Genomic DNA, 6,000 nt, shown 5'->3' on the forward strand with positions numbered 1-6,000 from the left:
CGGCCTGCGGGGTCTCTGCTCCCGCTCCCCATACAAGAACGCAGGATATGGTGAGGCCAAAAAGGAACACCCACGGAGCCAAAGGTAGGGGAGTCATACCATTATATTCTCTCTGGCGGCACTATACTCTCACTGGAGACTGGATCCACACTGTCCGCAAACCGCCATCCACGCTTGCCAGCCCAGCCGCCATCTTCTTGGAAAAATGGAAACTTGGAATTACTATCAAGAATTTTGTTGGAAAAATAATTTTTTTGTACCAAAAAATAATTGATATAGATCTTTTTTTAGGTATCTGATCCCTAAAAAAACCCTAATTCAGTGAAGGTCCTGTTTCAGTGAAGATGTGATTTTAGATATTATTCATTCAGGATATGGCTTATTAATTTAATGTTAACTGTTAGATGCTTTATATTACCCACTTAAATTTTATTTTCTGTCCTATATAATAAATTCAGCAGCAATATGTTCTCAATGACGTTAGTTTGAGCTATTTGACGTGAACCTCCAAAATAAATATTTTTTAGTAAGAATTAAAAAAGAGAGGTATATAAATGTGCCAGAAACTAAAATTTGTGCAGAAATTAAAATTTGATATATTAACTCCCAGGAAAGACAAAGTCCTTTTATGTGAAGCACTCTAACTTGTGTGTGCTCTCCTAATTAAACAGTAAAGTTGGGTCCTAAAAATAACTTAATGTATATCATATTTGAATAATTATTGCAGAAGAAATTAAATTTACATTCTAGAATTTAAGAACCACTCTCTTAACTGAAATTTGATGTCAGGCTTTCCTTTGTCCCTGATGTGATTCTTCTGTACTTGAAATAATTGACTAATGGGGGTCAAGCATAGCCTCATCCTGCCACTTACAAGTAATTCATTAGATGATCATTTTATCACCTACTTGTGCCACCTTCTTTTCACTCAAGAGGGAGTCTGTCCATGTAATACACCAGAAAATCACTTCTGGCTTGGAGGAGATTTCTTATATAAGTTATGATAATTAAATGATGGTATTAATTATTCAGTACATTTCGGATGAATGTACATTTCAGATGCTATGTGCCTCTGGAAATGGATTTTGCCAAGATATTTGTCATTACATTTTTAAAAATGCTGTCTTATCATTTTCAATAAAATGCTGCTTATGGCTGTTTACTAGTCAAACAAAGAACTTAAACGTTGTCATAACGGGCATCTGCCTTTGCAGTTAATACACTAAGAGGTGACACTTCTGTATGGCTTAATGTGCGAGTATGTCAAGCAATACTACCAGCATGTTGTGACAACTTATTTAATCCTAATAACCCACAGAGTTATGTATTACTATTTGTGTAAAGGTCTTAGTTGCTAAGACCATTACAGGCATTCTGTCATTTAATCTTTGCACTATTCTCGAAGGTGGGTACGATGAGTTTAAATTGACAAATGCGATAACTGAAGTCTTAGGGTTTAAGTTATTTCCTTGCAGAGCTCTTTCTGCAAGTCTAAATTAAAAACTAGTATGTTGAATGGATAGCTCTTATTTTTCACTTCCTCATATTTCTTCCCCTCTTTCTTTTAAGGTACTTTCTGTCCTTTTCTTCTTCAGTATTCCATTTGCAATGGCTCTGGCTAAAATGAGGCAAGAGAATCATCTCTTACCACATCCTCCAGCTATTTCTTCATGGCTTCTGTTTAGGTTTTTTCTGTCCTCGGCCCCTTCTTCAGAGCCTCTGCTCCAGGCTCAGGTCCCAGCCCTGGCTGCAGAGAGCCAGTGCAGTGAGTTTTCCTGGCTGCTGGGCCCCTGCTCACTTTGTACTCAGTGCCCCAGAGTTCACAGTCTCCCCTCCCCAAGTTGTGCTTCGGTCATGGTATCTGGCCCTCTCTTTTCCTGTGGCCAAGTCCCCACGTATGCTCCAGTTTCCAAAACTGGGCCCTCACCCAGTGTGTTGTGAACATTTCTTCTTTCTCAGGCCCTGCCCCGTGCCCTTCTAAAGGACTGTCATTTGAATCTTCAGGTGTTCTATATTTCCTTACTCTCTCTGTCTCTCGGCTCTGATCTGCCCACCAACTATTTCAGGACACATATTTATTTAGAATGATTATATAATTTATCATCTAAACTGGTACACTTTTAAAAGTGAGAGGAGGCGTTATTAAAATCACACTGGGGCAGCAGGCACACCTCTGATTCACTCGACCCAGAACCTAAGTTTTGCACACAGCTTGCCCAGTCACTGTGTGATGTTGGGAAAGCTGGTTAAGATTTCAATGCCACAGTTTTTTCTTCTGTGGAATCAGGTTAATAGTTGTCCCTATGTCTTGGGTTATTGTGAGGATGAAATGAGTTAATACGTGGAAAGCATTTAAAATGGTGACTGGGACATAGTAAGCAGTCAATGAATTTAAGCTACTATTTGCATCATTTTCATATCTATGATATTGGCAGATTAATTAACCTCTCCACGCTGGTGAGAATTGAGTGTGATAACAGGTGACCTCCTCTGTCCTCCAGACATTATGCTTGCTATCTGACTTTGTCTTCTCTCTATGCCAATAACTGTTCTTCCTCCATTCCAGCGCCCTTTCCTACCCCGCTACCCATATTTTCTGCTTCTATTTCTTGTTCCAACAATATGCTAAGGCAATGTCTCAAAGCCAGAAGACAGTTTCTCCTGGCACCAGTTTTCTAATCAACACTGCACCTTCAGGAAAGCACAGTGAAAGCCGAGAAGCCTCAGACACACATGTAGTTAGCACACTCGTCAGTCCCCCCACAAAACATTTTCACTGACCCCTCTAAAGTGTTGCATAAGGCAATGATACGTTAAGCCTGAGTTAGAGGCTGCCCTTTTCTGGAAAAGACACTGTAGCAATCATTACCGTCTCCTGCTCACAACAAGAGGGCTTGAGAGGAAAGACGTCTGTCAAGTTCTGAAGCCCCCAAGGTAAACCCTACAGAGTCCCTCGCCCCTTTCTTTATTGTCTCTTAAAGGTGTCACCCAAGTGGGCAACTGAGGATGTCTGCAAAGTTTTCTGCTCGGTTGCTTGTAGGGATATGGAACATCGAGCTAGAAGGATAGTTTCCTTTAAAATTTGATTATTACTCTGGTGCCGTGGTAAAAAATGTTAGGTATAATTATGTAGTTATGCATTTGGAGAAATGTAGGTGTGGGCTCACATACACGCAGATGTATACCCCTTAGGTATATTAAATCCTGCACTCATATTAAATGGCGGCCAGCTCTGGTCATGAGGGATGGTCTGGACATTCCTGAGGTAGGGGATTTGGTGAGTGAGTTTCTGTATAAACTCAGGGGGACAGTATAGGGTAATGATACTCCAGAGGCAGCCAGTTTCTGATCCCTAGCTCCTCAAATTGCTGGCTACGTGGCCTTGGGCAAGTTCCTTAACTCCTCTGATGCTCAGCTTCCTCATCTGTAAAATGGAGATCATAGCAGTCTTACCTTTTCTTACGGGTGTGGTGAGAACTAGATTAGTTAACGTGAGTAAAACACTTAGAACAATGCCTGACATGCACTAAAAACTAGATAAGTGAACCTAACTGGTGGGTTCTTAGGAAATCTACATTTTATCCATTAAAAAAAAAGCTAAGCTATAGAACATCGTTTATTTTACCTGAAGGCTAACAATTCTCCCTGATATTTAGTTTTTTTTAAACTCAAGTTAAATAATGTGGTTAGAATAGATTTCCTCCGTCCGGGACTGCTCTGGAATTTTTCAGCGTGAGAGGTTCCAATCCTTGCCAATGTATTTTTCATTATCATCCATCTGGAAGTCACGGCGACATCAGGCCAGACCAAAAATTCACTGATACATTAAACGTGGTAGCCGAATGTCCACCATATGACAGATACCGAGCCAGGCACTGGAGTTCCTACGGTGACAAGACAGGGAGGTACAAATAAGTACCAGTCAATTGAGACTGGTAAGCAGAATGAGAAGGGAGGCAGAGGGGATTCTGAGAGTCACTGAACGGGGTGCGTCATCCATTAAAGTATCATGTGTGGCTGAGGGTCAGTCTGGAAAAAGAGCGGAAATAATCCAAGTGGAGTCTGAGAAGTATGTTTCAGGAGGAGGGGCGTAGCACTGAGAAAAGTTCAAGACGTTTGAGCTCTTGACACATGGGAAGTCTGAAAGAAATACAGAAGGCTGGACTGAGCTGTGAGATAGCGAGGGGTGAGGAAGGAAGCTGGAGAAGCAGTCAAGTAACCTCTGACTATGAAGGAGCCGTGCTCCCCACCTTACATACATTTTAGTGTATTTGATACTTCAGCTAAAATATATACATAGTTCCCAGCAGATATAGTTTAAGGCTGGGCTTTGCAAGATGATGTTTAACATAGATGGGCGAAGGATTTAAAGACGATTTTCTGCTGCTGGCCATTCTTATTATTATACATCTAATACAGAATACATCGGGCATTCAGTAAAATAGGGCTTGTTGTGAACTGTTTTGATCTTCCCTTATTCCTAGACTCTGTGCCCAGAATTGAGTATGGGAGGTACGAGCTCCTGTCGTTTTACATTCACCGGTGCTTAAACAGAGCCTTTACCTTAATGCAGGCATGAAAATCAGTGTTGGTAGGAAACTTTTGGGAGGCGTAAAATAGCAATTACCAATATGATAAAGTTAGAATGGGTTCTGACCTTCACCTCTTTAGTGCCTCGATGATTGAATAAGCGTGACATATACCCCCTACAATAAAGAACCAGAAAGGTAAACATTTTCCTGAAAGGAAGTGACATGGGTTTATTTTGACAGAAATGAGTAACGCTATTAGGAAATTGGATCTGCCATGTAATTTCCAGAGAAAAGTGGAAATTAAGATACTATTCTAAACTCAAAGTCAATAGTTTTGACAGAATTCATCAGTGCTTCATGGGTTTGTGGTTAATCTCACAAAATCCACTTCATCAGTGGTAAAAGCATTTTGTAATTATTTTGTCTTGAAGGACACTGCATACCAGGAAGTTACATTGTTCAAGATTAAACATACTGTGTATATTTTAGGGATATGTATTTTTTTGCTATAATGAGTGAGTAGTTTGGTGGCTCTATATACAATACTTTAAGTCCTTTTTGACACAAGGCAGAGTATAAGTTAAAAGTCACAGTTACCAGCTCTTTACTAGATTAGGGACTTCATACATTACCAAAGTTTCCCCTTGCAGTGTTAATATGAAATTAAGAGTGTTTTCATTTTACAGATGTGAAAACTGCGGTTTCCACTACTAGATCATACGACTAATAAGTGGACATACTTGGGTTTGAACTTGGCTCTCTCATAGTGCTTAAACTCTTTCCACTGCTATACTGCTAAGCAGAAAGGTATCTTCCATATAGTACTCTATAGGATAATGATTTTTCAAAATGTCAAACCTTAAAGTAGAAGGTCTCTGTTAGAATATGAGCTGTGTAAATTTGGGTAAATTGGTCAACCTGTCTATGCCTCAATTTTCTCATTTTTAGAATGGGAATAATATTGCAACACAGAGTTGTTGGGAGGATTAACTATATTAACACATGCACAGCAATTAGACAGTGCCTGGCACATAGCAGTAAGTACTCAATAAATGATACCTATTACTGTTACTGGAATGTGACTAAAGCCATCTTTCTCACATAAGAGATCACTGCTCAATGAAACCATATGTCTGGTTGTCCAGGATTGATTTGAAGACAGGCAGGGACTATATAATATATAAGTGCATGTAAAAATGAGAAAGGAATTGCTCCTTACTGTTCCAAAGTGAAGTACCCATGTCTACTACAATGATTTAATGATGTCTACTGCTCCAAGACAAAATGGCACTAGACAATGTAAAAAACTCTGTTATTCTGCCCTCCTGCCCCATTCATGGAAATTCATTTTGATGTATGACCAGAATCGAACTTTTCTATTACACACAAAAATATTATTAGCTAGTGGTAAAAGGGAAAACATAAAGCTTTAGGGGCTCTTTCCTATTACAGCAATTACCAATCCTAT

The sequence above is a fragment of the Rhinolophus sinicus genome, linkage group LG06 (genome assembly GCF_036562045.2).
Source record: "Rhinolophus sinicus isolate RSC01 linkage group LG06, ASM3656204v1, whole genome shotgun sequence".
Taxonomy (NCBI): domain Eukaryota; kingdom Metazoa; phylum Chordata; class Mammalia; order Chiroptera; family Rhinolophidae; genus Rhinolophus; species Rhinolophus sinicus.